Source organism: Protopterus annectens, chromosome 14.part0, assembly GCF_019279795.1.
Source record: "Protopterus annectens isolate FY-2018-M chromosome 14.part0, PAN1.0, whole genome shotgun sequence".
Classification (NCBI taxonomy): domain Eukaryota; kingdom Metazoa; phylum Chordata; order Ceratodontiformes; family Protopteridae; genus Protopterus; species Protopterus annectens.
The window spans coordinates 17,571,171-17,584,974 of record NC_056748.1 but is presented as its reverse complement, the minus strand read 5'-3'; the positions used below and the strand labels follow the sequence as shown (position 1 = coordinate 17,584,974).

The 13,804-nt window shown below is 43.8% G+C and overlaps 1 protein-coding gene across 1 annotated transcript in view; it reads left to right on the top strand.

The window, feature by feature from the left end:
* Positions 1-13,804, top strand: part of SHOC2 (SHOC2 leucine rich repeat scaffold protein) — a gene marked incomplete in the record, with an annotated part of 832,478 nt that overhangs the window by 443,881 nt on the left and 374,793 nt on the right.

Here is a 13,804-nt window from a genome sequence, read left to right as displayed (position 1 = left end):
TATATTGTACATATTTTTGGTGCAGGTATGTTTGGAATTTTTGGTTTTGGCCTTAGCTTTTCAGGGTCTTCTGACATCTGGGGCAAGAAAAGACTGAGGATATGACGTCGGTCATGCGCATTAGTACCCTGACGTATTGACGTCAGTTTAATGCGCCCTGACCGACGTCAGCCATATACTTTGGTATTCGGGCCGACTGGACAGCGGACTACCCAATAGTTAGGACTGCAGCAATGTGGATCCTCGAACATCTACATTTATGGTAGGTACAAAACTGTACTTTCTTCTCAATTATGTCCCTAATTTTACCTACTAAAGGGGCATATTGTACAACACACGCTCTTCTAAACTCCTGGGTAACTATGTCTGAAGAATTACTATTTGCCATGTTATTTCCCAGTATAGGTTTGTATTTTTTTCCCCATTCCTGAGTGACATAGTTCACTACGTCCACTATCATCCCTTTCGGGTAACCTCTTTCTTTAAACATCTTAGCTATCTTATTTAGCTCCTCTACCATATCTTGATAGTTAGATGTCATTCTTACAAACCTATACTGGGTCTGTCATACGTAGACATACTTGGTTAAAAGAACAAAACCCTACCTGAGCATGTTAAAGCAAAATTATTGGATGCACCTTTACAGCAGGATGTCTTATTTGGTGTCAAAGCAGAAGAGGTTTTAAAGAAAATGGAGGATAAGGCAAAGTCTATGCAGACGGTCAAGGATTTTTTACAGGTACAACCCCCTCGTTTCAGCAGAAATTAGCCAACAGAAAACTGGTCCTTTCCAGCTTCTGACAGATCACAGAGGGGCAAATACAGACTCCCAAGGGGCAGAGGTCAGTCCCAAGGCCCTTACAAACCTCGCCAATGGGGTACTGCTTCCCAGAAGGGAGGAGAAGATAGGCGCCAAGCTAGCAGAAGACAAACACAATGACTCAACCCTCAAATTACCAAGCAAATCTCTCTTGGCAGCTCCCTTGGGAGGAAAATTAGCACTTTTTGCAGACAACTGGCACATCATCACAAAAGACAAATGGGTCCTAAACATTGTGTCACAAGGATACAGGTTCCACTTTCATACCTTGCCAAGGATAAAAGGAATGCCAAACCTGCCACCGAATCAATGGATAGAAGCACAAAAACAAATTACAGCTCTCATGGACATGAGAGCCATTCAACAGGTACCTACACAGGAGCAAAGACAAGGATTTTACTCAAGACTCTTTCTAGTCCCCAGAAAGGACAAAGCATGGAGACCCATTCTGGATCTTTCATTTCTGAACACCTATCTGCAAGTACCAAAATTCAAGATGCTAACACTACAGCAGCTTCTTCCCATGCTGGGCAAGAAGGCTTGGCTAGTAACGTTGGATCTCAAGGAGGCATACCTGCATGTCCCTATCGGACAAAATTGCAGAAGATACCTCCGCTTCATTGCAGGTTCAACCCATTATCAATTCTCTGCACTGCCCTTTGGCTCATCTACTGCGCCCAGGGTCTTCACAAAATGCCTGGCACCAGTAATTGCATAGTGCAGACTAAGAGAAATTCAAATATATCCATACCTGGACGACTGCCTTATTCAAGCAGAAAGCAAGGACATTCTTTTAAACATCTGGCATTTGTCGAACACCTAAGTTGCCTAGGGTACACAGTAAACGAAAAGAAATCAAAACTAGTGCCCTCACAAAACATAATATTCCTGGGTGCCAACTTGAATACAACGGCCCAGATGGCTTATTTCACGCCAGACAAGCAACAACAGCTGACTCAATACTTCAAAATAATGGCAACAAAGACCCAACTCCCTGCAAGAAAAATTCTGCAGGCCTTGGGATTCATGGCATCTTGCATACTACTAATACCATTTGCAAAACTGCATATGAGGAAATTACAATGGTACCTGAAAAGCGTATGATCTCAGCACAGCCACAGCTTAGAAGCAATGATACCACTCATTCCCTGCCTTCAACAGGAGTTTCTATGGTGGGCACAGGCATGTCACCTCAACAAGGGCCAGCCTTTCACCTTACCCACAGCCAGGCAAACTTTAACAGATGCATTGGACTATGCCTGGGGAGCACACATGGCAGGACAGTGCATTCATGGCAAATGGACTACAGATCAAAGGCATCTGCATATCAATCAAAAAGAAATGCTAGCAGTACAGAATGCCCTAACAGCCTTCAAGGACCTCTTACACCCAGGACAGCTAATAATAAAGACGGACAATACCACAGTAATGTGGTACAGCAAGGGGGCACACATTCCTACCCGCTATGCAGGCAAGCAATGACCTTGTGGAGCACAGCACTGTCTTACCAAGTTCAACTACAAGCACAGTTCCTGCCAGGAAAGAAAAACACATTGGCAAACTACCTAAGCAGAAACATCATGGATCCCCACGAGTGGAAACTAGATCCACAAGTATTTGCAATGATAACTCAAAAATGGGGACGCCCAGACATAGAAATGTTCGCCAACCCCCAAAACTACCAACTTCAAAAATTTTGCACAGGGACATTCCACCCACAAGCTTTTGCAATGATAACTCAAAAATGGGGACGCCCAGACATAGAAATGTTTGCCAACCCCCAAAACTACCAACTTCAAAAATTTTGCAAAAGGACATTCCACCCACAAGCTTGGAAAGTGGACGCCCTCTCATTCTGTTGGAAGACATTAACAGTGTATGCCTTTCCTCCACTGCCTCTTCTAGCAAAGGTACTGCTGAAAGTCAGATTAGAGAGGCCACAAATGATACTCATTGCACCAGACTAGCCAAGCCAGCACTGGTATCCAATTCTAAGGAACATGGCCCACGGCCCACCATGGATTTTACCACAAATTCCTCAGCTGCTCACCCAGCGAGACAATCAGATTCTACACAGCCAGCTCAAGACTTTAAACCTGGCTGCATGGCAAATTACCTAAACAACCAGCCAACACCTGTATCCAAAACTGTTATGGATGTCATTCTGGAGGCCAGGAGGACTAGCACAAGGAAAACCTGTTCAGACAAATGGAAAAGATTTTGCGCCTGGAACCAGGCTAAAGGCCAAAATCCCCTTGATCCAAACATTCCTCAGATTCTACAATATTTAACTGGGATGTTGCACAAAGGACTTTCCTTCTTATCTATTAAGATCCACGCCTCAGCAATTTCAGCCCATTACAACACGGATCCTCCTTTATTTTCACATCTACTCCTAAGACAGTACCTCAGAGGGGCTAAGAACATAAGACCGCCCAGGAGAGCACCAACACCTACTTGAGATCTCAACTTCGTTCTGGAAAAGCTTACACTGCCGCCCTTTGAACCAGCTTTTTCAGCCGATTTAAAATTTCTTTCATGGAAAACTGCCCTGCTGCTAGCAATAACTTCAGCTAGAAGAGTCTCAGAGGTACAGGCACTAATGGCAGTGGAGCCTTTCCTCATTTTTCAGAGAGACAGAGTCTCTCTATGAACTAACCCTTCCTTTAATGCCAAAAGTGGTATCCAGTGTGGCCCTAAACCAAAACCATTCATTTGCCCACCTTTTTCCCGAATCCCCAGAACAAAGGAGAAAGACTCCTGCACTCTTTGGACATTCACAGGCAATTACATTATTACTTGGATAAAACTAAGGCTTTCAGAAAATCTGACCAGCTCTTTGTAGCCTATGCTGCAGGATCACAAGGAAAAGCCATCTCAAAACAGACCATTTCAAAATGGATAGGACATTGCATACATTTCTGCTACACGCATCATGGGAAACCCGGTACCTGCTAACATTAGGTCCCACTCCACCAGGGCTACAGCTACATCAGCAGCCTTTCTTAGGGGGGTGCCAACCAAGGATATTCTGGAAGTTGCAACTTGGAGTTCAGTACACACCTTCACCAATCACTGTCACTTACCTCTATATTCTAAGACTAGAGCTGGTTTTGCCACTGCAGTTTTGCAGGGTCTACTAGCTTCTTCTAATCCTGTTTAATTCCACCACCCATCCTTAGCTTTGGGATTCAACCCAAGTGTGATGACTGCAGCAGGGTAACACGATGAACATAGTACAGTTTTGTACCTACCATAAATGTAGATGTTAGAGTGTTCACCCTGCTGCAGTCCAGGTTACCCTCCCTCCATCCCCTCTGAACTAACTAGACTTATCTTTTCCTTTCTATCCTATACAACCTCTGTGGTGTATTTGCTTGTGACTGAAGGTATTTTTTTTATTTTTATATGTATATTTTTATATAGCAATATGTACTCTGGCCGACTGCGGGACCGCCTGATGGCAGGATAACCTAAGTGTGATGACTGCAGCAGGGTGAACACTCTAACATCTACATTTATGGTAGGTACAAAACTGTACTTTTCTCCTCTGCATTAGCTTTGGCATTCTCCCTCATGTTATGACTACTGCAGCATATGACTAGGACATAGAGTAGTTGTGTAAAATCTTACCATAACCATAATGTCCTTCTCTTCTGTATGCTGCAGTATTCCCCTCTGCCTTCCCCCTGATGCCTGCCTGGCCCCTGGTTACATGTTTCTCACTTTAGCAGGCTGGTGCTTTGCAGCATTCAGTTCTAAGGTAGGTACGTGCTGACACAACATCCACTTTTTTACCAGACATCTCTTTATGGCTGATGTATACTGAGTGCTGTGCACCATCGCACGTACCTTGCAGTAGCATTTAGATTTTGATGATATGACTGGATGTACGGGTCAGCTGGAGGCAGACTCCCACATGATGTCCTTCAAGAATGCAACTGCAGTCCTGACATATGGGTTGTCCTGCCTCAGGCAGCCCTTTGGTCGGCCAGATTCCAAAGTCTGGGTCCGGCGTAGGCCGATGTTGCCTCCTCCCCGACGTCAGAGCGGCTGGAGTATAAAGGCATCAGCCAACGCCATCTTCTTCTGTCTTTCTTGCCGAGCGGTGCCTGAAGCAGAAGCAGTTCGCAAGTGCCGGTCGGTCAGCTCCTGTGTTTTCAGTTACCGAAGTCATCTAAAAGCTAAGTACCCCGTTGGGGAACATTTTTTCTTGCCTCAGCCGATGTCAGAACAAATTGAGAAAGTTAATAATTGTTTGTCTTGTGGTAAACAAATACCTCATAAGGACTTCCATTCTTACTGCCTCCCTTGCCTGGGCCGACACCATGACGTCTCGGCCTGTGCTTGCTTTAATAAGCGCACTCTCAGGCGCCGGGCAGAGTTTGCCGAAGACTTTTTTGGTGAATCCTACGCTTACAACATGCCGTCGGAACAACCGACAGCACAAACTACCAAAAAACGAAAGGACCGGGACCGACATCCTCAGCCCGCGTCTTCCACCGAAATAACGCCTAAGCCCTCCGCGAGTGCTTCCGTCCCTTCGGAAGCGGTAATTCAACCGCTCCAGACTGACGACACCGCGTTAACTCATCCCTCGGTCTCTGAGACTACACCGGTGCTGGTTGTTGATTTTCCTCCGGAAACTGAAGTTCTGGATCTACCCGACACCATTCCCGTGGACAAAGTTACCCCTGCACGTGGGGCAGCTAGGCCTCCTGTATCCATGTCAATCAAGGCCTTTGCACGTGCTAAGTCCGCCAGCCAGGCCAAGGCCCATCCTAAACCTACTTCTCAGGTCCCTTCTTCTGACAGACAAATCATGTCTCTGGCTGCAGATCTAATCTCTCTTATCAGGGGGTCTCAGCTTCACCCAGACAGAGGTTCTCAGCCGCCTGCAGAAAAAAGGCCTAGAACTGAGCAGGCAGACAACCTCTCTTCAGATGAAGCCTCTGGGGATTCAGAGCATTCAGTTACCCAAGAAGAATTCTTCCAGGCCTATGAGGACTCTGATGCTGAGGAATCTATTCCCTCTGCCTCTCCTTCAGAGGATTTTTCTTTCGGTGAAGTCCTCCACTCCATGAGGGAACATTTTAAGTGGCAGGGTCAGGAATTTTCTGATTCTAGGAAAAGGCTACGTACCTTCCTTAAGTTACCCCAGCACTGACCTTTAGCTATCCCTCCTTAAGTTACCCCAGCACAGACCTTTAGCTATCCCTCCAGTTTTGGATGTCCTGGATGATGTTTTCTCCGACACCAGTGCTTCCCCTGATTCTCTCCCTCCTGCTCCTGTCAAGCCAGACAGATATTACAGGGTCCCTGACACTCACAAGCATCTCTTTAAGGCCCACTCTGTGGATCTAGAAACTATTTCACAGGGCCCCAAAGGAGTGGCTACCTCCTCAGCCAAGAATCCACTGCCAGCTGACAGGGAAGCAAGGTCCCTGGAGAGATGGGGTAAAAAAGTTTATACCTCTTCCACCCTTGCCATGAGGTCACTTAACTGCCTTTTTCATATGTTTCAGTACCAGGATTATTTACTGGATGATTTGCAGAAAAATATAGCCTCTCCTGAGCCTATAGATAGAAAGGCATTGCAGGATTTGGTTCATAATACCCAGCAGGTTAGTAATCATTTTCTACAGTGTGGTTATGATGCATTGGAGGCTTCATGTAGGGCAGTTATGACAGGGGCTGTTATCCGTAGACACGCTTGGTTGAAAGAACAGCCACTGCCAGATCATGTTAAAGTAAAGCTCCTGGACGCACCTCTGGATAAACAGAAGCTTTTTGGTACTAATGCTCAGGATGTGTTGGAATCTATTGAGGAGAAGGCAAAATCAGTACAGACAGTAAAGGATTTCCTCCAGGTTCAGCCACCAAGGTTCAGCAGGAATTGGCCTTCAAAGAATTGGTCCTTTCCAGACTCTGACAAGTTTCAAAGGGGAAAGAACAGGCGTGCACGAGGTAGAGGGCAATACCGAGGCTCCTACAGGGGACGCCAATGGCAACCACAAAGTCAGAAAAGTGGCACAGGTAGTTCACCTGCACCACAGGGACAATCACAATGACTTACCTTTCACTCCGCCTACCAAGGCTCAAAGAGAAGCACCGCTAGGCGGAAAATTATCTCTATTCTCAAAAAACTGGCACATTATAACAAAGGACAATTGGATTCTGGACATAATAGACAGAGGTTTACAGGTTCCACTTCCATACCTTACCAACAGGACAAGGCATGCCAAACCTGCCACAAAATCAAAGGGCAGAGGCACTCATAGAAGTCTCAAAGCTGTTACAAATAAAAGCAATAGAGAAGGTTCCTCCTCAGGAACAAGGCCAGGGATTTTATTCAAGACTGTTCCTTGTTCCAAGAAAAGAAAAACAATGGAGGCCTATATTGGACTTGTCCGTTCTAAATACTTTTCTAATGGTACCAAAATTCAAGATGCTGACGTTACAGCAACTTCTTCCCATGCTGGGCGAGGGGTCTTGGATGGTTACTCTGGACCTCAAGGAGGCATACCTGCATGTCCCTATCAGACACAGTTGCAGAAGATACCTCAGATTTCTTGCAGGAACAGAGCACTATCAATTCTCAGCATTGCCGTTTGGCTGATCTACTGCGCCCAGAGTATTCACGAAATGCCTGGCATCAGTAGTGGCACATTGTAGACTCCCGGGAATTCAAATATACCCTTACCTGGACGACTGCCTAATACAAGCAGACAGCAAACAGACCTTGATAAAACACTTGGATTACGTCATTCAATTGCTGCAGGCTTTGGGATACACAGTCAACATTCAAAAATCAAGATTACTGCCATCCCAAGAGATTATTTTTCTAGGAGCAAAACTGGACATACAGCTACAAATGGCTTTCCTCACAGAGGAGAAACAAGAGCATTTAACAGCTTACTTCAAAGACCTAGCAAATTTAACCCACCTGACCGCAAGGAAGACCCTGCAGGCCCTGGGGTTCATGGCATCTTGCATTCTTCTAATCCCTCTGGCAGGACTACACATGAGAAAACTGCAATGGTACCTAAAAAGCTTGTGGTCGCAACACAGCCACAACCTAGAAGACATAATACCACTCATACCATACCTGCAAAGGGAATTTTTGTGGTGGGCTCAAGCAAGTCACTTAAACGAAGGCATGCTTTTCAACAAACCTCCAACAAGTCAAACTATTACAACAGATGTCTCAGACCATGGATGGGGGGGGCGCACATGGACGGCAGATGCATTCAAGGGCAATGGACCCCCATGGAGATGCATCAGCACATAAATCAAAAAGAGATGTTGGCAGTGATACATGCAATAGAAGCCTTTGTAAAATCTCTTCAGCAAGGTCATCTGCTAATAAGGACAGACAACACCACTGTCATGTGGTACATAAACAAACAAGGGGGCACTCATTCCTACCCCCTCTGCAGACTAACAATGATTCTTTGGGAAAAGTCCCTGAAACTGAACATCTACTTGCAATCCCAGTTTGTTCCGGGCAAGGACAATGTTCTGGCAGACAGGTTGAGCAGAAATTTCTTGGATCCACACGAATGAATGCTACACCCACGCATTTTCTCACAAATAGCATCTGCATGGGGAAGACCAGACATAGACCTCTTTGCATCTCATCTCAATCATCACCTGGAAAGGTTCTGCACAAGGATACACCATCCTCTAGCTTGGAGAACGGATGCTCTTTCCTTCAGCTGGAATGCTCTAAAATTTATGCATTCCCTCCTCTACCTTTGCTCACCAAGGTGTTACTGAAGATCAAGGCAGAACAACCAAGAGGAATCTTGATAGCTCCAGACTGGCCAAGGCAACACTGGTATCCACTACTACTGAGCATAACTCACACCAAACCGTGGCCCTAGCCTCAATGGCCTCTGCTCCTGACTCAACAAGACTGTTCATCAGAACTTGCAAACCTTAAAGCTGACAGCTTGGAGAGTTCCATGACTCAGACCCATGGCTCCCTCTCCGAAAAAGTTCAGGAAATTTTGCTGGAGGCACGCAGACCTTCCACCAGAAAAACCTATTCGGCCAAATGGAAGAGATTCACCATCTGGAATGTCAACAAGGGCCAGGATGCATCACTGATGAACATACCTCAGATATCAGAATACTTGGCAGAAATGTTTCACAGTGGTCTCTCATACTCTTCCATCAAAATCCACGCTTCAGCTATCTCAGCACATTACAACTGTGATCCACCTGTGTTTTCACATCCATTGCTAAGACAGCTTCTAAGAGGCATAAAAATTAGCAAACCTCCAAGGAAGCAACCAATTCCTGCATGCAACCTCAATTACGTCTTGGAAAAATTTACTCTTCCTCCTTTTGAACCAGCAGCATCTTCAGAAATGCAATTTCTCTCTTGGAAAACAGTTTTCCTGTTGGCAGTCACCTCAGCAAGAAGAGTCTTGGAGATGCAGGCCCTCATGGCAGTTCTTCCTTTTCTCATCTTTCATCAGGACAGAGTTTCACTTAGGACCAATTCTTCATTCATGCCTAAGGTGATATCCAGAGTGTCTCTAAACCAAGCAATTCACCTGCCTACTTTCTTTCCTAACCCTCAAAATAAAGGGGAAAAGCTGCTGCATACTTTAGACATTCACAGACAACTACGATACTACTTGGACAGAACAAAGTCCACCAGGAAGTCTGACCAACTGTTTGTAGCCTATGCTGCTGGAGTGCAAGGAAAAGCAGTCACCAAACAAACTATCTCAAAATGGATTGGACACTGCATCAGATTCTGTTATTCTTTTCATGGAAAAAGTGTGCCAGCTAATATTAGACCACACTCCACCAGAGCTATGGCCACATCCACAGCTTTTCTAAGAGGAGTGGCTACAAAAGATATTCTAGAGGCGGCTACATGGAGCTCCATGCATACATTTACCAAACACTACAACCTGCCATTATACTCCAGATCCTGAGCAGGCTTTGCTTCGGCAGTCCTGCAGGGCCTTCTAGCTACACCATCTCTTACTTAGTCCTACCACCCCCAGCTTGGCTATGGTATTCAACCCATATGTCAGGACTGCAGTTGCATTCTTGAAGGACATAGTACAGTTTTGTACCTACCATAAATGTAGATGTCCGATAGATATGCAACTGCAGTCAGGTTTTCCCTCCCTCCTACCCCTCTGTTTTTCCCCTTTTGGGTCCTTCCTCCCCTTACCTATCAGCTGGGGATATATATTATGGTGTATCTGTTTATTACTGTTGTGCATGTCTGATTTTATCTGTTTATCCATTCACAAAATTTAGCCTTCCTTGGAGGGCACCTGGCATCTGGGGCAAGAAACACCGAAGAAGATGGCGTCGGCTGATGCCTTTATACTCCAGCCGCTCTGACGTCGGGGAGGAGGCGACATCGGCCGACGCCGGACCCAGACTTTGGAATCTGGCCGACCGGAGGGCTGCCTGAGGCAGGACAACCCATATGTCAGGACTACAGTTGCATATCTATCGGACATCTACATTTATGGTAGGTACAAAACTGTACTTTATGAATACTGCAGCATATAGAAGAGAATAACATCTATGATTATGGTAAGATTTTACACAACTATTTTTTCAGTATGTTTAATTTTATTTACTTAAAAGAAGATTCATTAATTTACTATGAGATGTTTATTCATGCCGATTTATTACTATAAGATGTGTGTGCAGCCCTGGTAGCCTCTCCATTTTTGGCATACTTCTTTTGAATATTTTAATAATTGGTTGGTTTCTGAACTGGCTTCTTGGCAGCTTGTTGTGAAGGCAGAGAAAAAAGGGGTGCTTGAAGTTGTCACTAACCCAGTAGAGCTGGGTTGGCTTAATGGGTAAGGTGTTTACCTTACAGGCACAATATACAGAGTTTTATTCTTATCGTCAGTCACTGTCTGGTTATTGACTAGGCATGTAACAGACTGTAGACTGATTGCCTAATATTTACCTATGAACCTCTTTAAAAACTGTGTGTTAGAATGTACTGTTAAGCAAGTTTTGTGTACTTTGATAAAACAGCACTAAAAGACATTGTGCGTTTGAGCAAATTCAGAAAGACTGAGGGGAGACAGAGCTAGTGTAAAGTTTGTGTGGAATAGGTGTTTGCTATTACTCGAGGCAACAAAGTGCATTTGCTGTATGGTCTTTAGGTCATTTGCCCCACATACATTTATTTGGTGCCTGTAGTGTGGATTTAAAGGTCATACTGTCACACACACATTAGTGTCACCAGTGCCGATTGTTAAATCATAGCCCTGTCTGTTGCATCTGTAATAGGTTGTGGTGAGTGTAACATCTGTTGGGTAGGTGCTATAGTTCTTAGATCTGCTTCACTGCCACCAAGTAACGTATCAAAATCTAAAATCTGGTAGCCACCAGTGGTATGGTCTGTCACATATCACCAGTGTCACTAAACAAAAGGAACACAAATATGAATCACTACTCTACTCACTGTGTTCAGCTTACTTCAAGAGCATTCTGAGAGTGTTCACTGCTGCCCTGGGAATGGACTTAACACCAGCCACACCCAAGAAAAGTCTTTTATACTGAACATTCCACCAAGTAGAATATTTGGCCTTGCTTCCCAGACAACTTTCTCAACATTCTTACTGGATTTTATTGTCTTGTAATAGTCCGTTACTCACAGTAACTATACTGAAACACAAACACACTCTAATTTACAGGCGTTTTGATCTACAACAATGCAGCCTGTGTCATGGCCCACATGGTAAATTGCCACTATGTAATTTACCTCTCATGCAAACTCCCAGTTACTGTTTTATTCTGGACAGTAAGTTAAGTAATTATGAATGGTGGTGTGGTATTGTATAGCCGAGCTGTCTGGCCAATTAGAGGTAGATGCCAGCAGTTTGTCACATTCAACAGTAAATGGTGGTGTGGTATTGTATAGCTGAGCAGTCTGACCAGTTAGAGGTAGATGCCACCAGTTTGTCACATTCAACAATAAGTATCCTTTTAACCATCAGCCACAAGCTTTTTAAAAATGAATAAGTACTTGTGAAAGAATGAGTTAAGCAGTACAGATAACAGTTAAATAACTAGAAAAATATAAGCTTGCACAGGGGAAAAAAAAACAGAAAATGGTCACTTTGGACAAATTGATTACAATAAAGAAAATGTTTCTACAGCGTAGTCTTTTCCTGTCTCTTTAAGGAATTACTGAGACCTAAGATTGCATGGCTGAATATCCAGTAGATATCACAGGCAGAGCCTTGAGTGAAAAAAAAATGCAACTCAAAGGAGTGTACATCACAAGCTCATGTATAGCTGTCCCCCTCTCCTTGGTTCAACAGATTAGCTCATCTTCCACATAGGAACAGTAGATGCAACTGATCAGAGCTTCTCATTCACCTGCCAGTGAATTTGATTTCCTGCTCTTGGCTGGCTGCCTGCTTAAAATAATTTTCTAATGGCACTTTTATGCTCTTAGCTTCCTTCCATAGAAACAGTTGCAGATCATGTAGTCACAGAGCAGAATAATGGGTTTCTTCTAGGTTCGTAGTTATATACTAGGCTAACAACCACCAGAGCCTTTATACGCCTTAGCCATACAATGCAACCCAACTGTGTCTGTATTAATCATGGGTGATTACTAGGAGGAGGTTTTTTAGGAAATTTCTAGGTTCTGTTAGGGGTGTGTTAGTTTAGGCATTACTGTCTGCCTCTGTCTATCAGAAAAATGGGGTCCAGAGCCGGGGTGAATTTCTGATTTCCCATCCATATGTCAAAGTTATGCTCAAGTAAGGTTAGGGATGGTCTCTGTTTCACATGGATGGGGAGCCTGTTGCAGAGCATGAGGATCCCCTGAGACACACATGTCGCGCCAACATGTCTTATTTATATTACAAGCAACATTTAAATACTTGGATCTACTGATTCCGATGCTGTTCATTTTCAAATATGCAAAAGGTCCATCAGAGCTGAATCTGAGGATGCCTTGTATGCCAGGCATAGATCGCCTATCAGAGATAGGGCTTTAAGGTTATTTGTGCTGGACAAGTATGTTTATATTGTGGATTCTCCTGGTAGGGAACCTTTGTGGGCATTCCAACTGTTGCATATGTGTGGACCAGGTACATGCCAAAGGAGGCATTGTACTCGGTGATGTATCTGATAAGCAAGCAATAATGCCCAACTGGGTGTGTTAGCATGTAAATAATGCACACCCAGGGGTGTTCTGAGACCAATTGCCTTTGCAGCAAGCCTCTGCACCCCTGGAAGGACCATATTTAGACAGTAGCACATACACATCAGAGGACATTATTGTGCTTGGAGAATGGACTGTCTGTAAAATTGTATTGTTTTACATATTTATTTTTTTTATTACTATATTATATTTTTGATGTAAAATCGTTCGCCTAATGTTTCAGACATGCTGTAGTACATCAAAATATTGTTGGAGATATTCTACATCTAAAAATAAAAGTTTGATAAGTATGTCTACACAAATTGTCTCTCAAACACCAAGCATTCAGAAGCAGTGTACATTTAAAACACTAATTTAATAATAAAAGCCATTAAAAGTTTTACCTCCATAACTCTCAACTTTCTATATTTTCAAAGAATGTCCACATTTTTACTTTTTTTTTTTTTGTCTTTCTCATAAAATGTTTGTTTTGCTGGTAAATCCTTTGGGGTTGTAGTTGCTAAATAATGACATACGTTCAAGTTTCAGACTTTATTTACTTCAGAAAATGCATGCTAAAACAATTTTATTCTAACAACTTTCTTAGTTTATATGAGCAATATTTACAATCTGTCCCTGTTTTTGATCCTTTGTCTCCCTTTATTGTAGGCTTTGTCCAAATTTCTCGAGCTAAGAGGTTGAGAGGTATGTAAAAAGGTCAGCTCTTAGAGGGTGTCTTATTGATGGTGCAGTTAGCTTGGGTGGCAGATTTCCCAAAAGGCACTGTAATACATTTCTTGACATTGAGTTTTAGTCTGTGACTT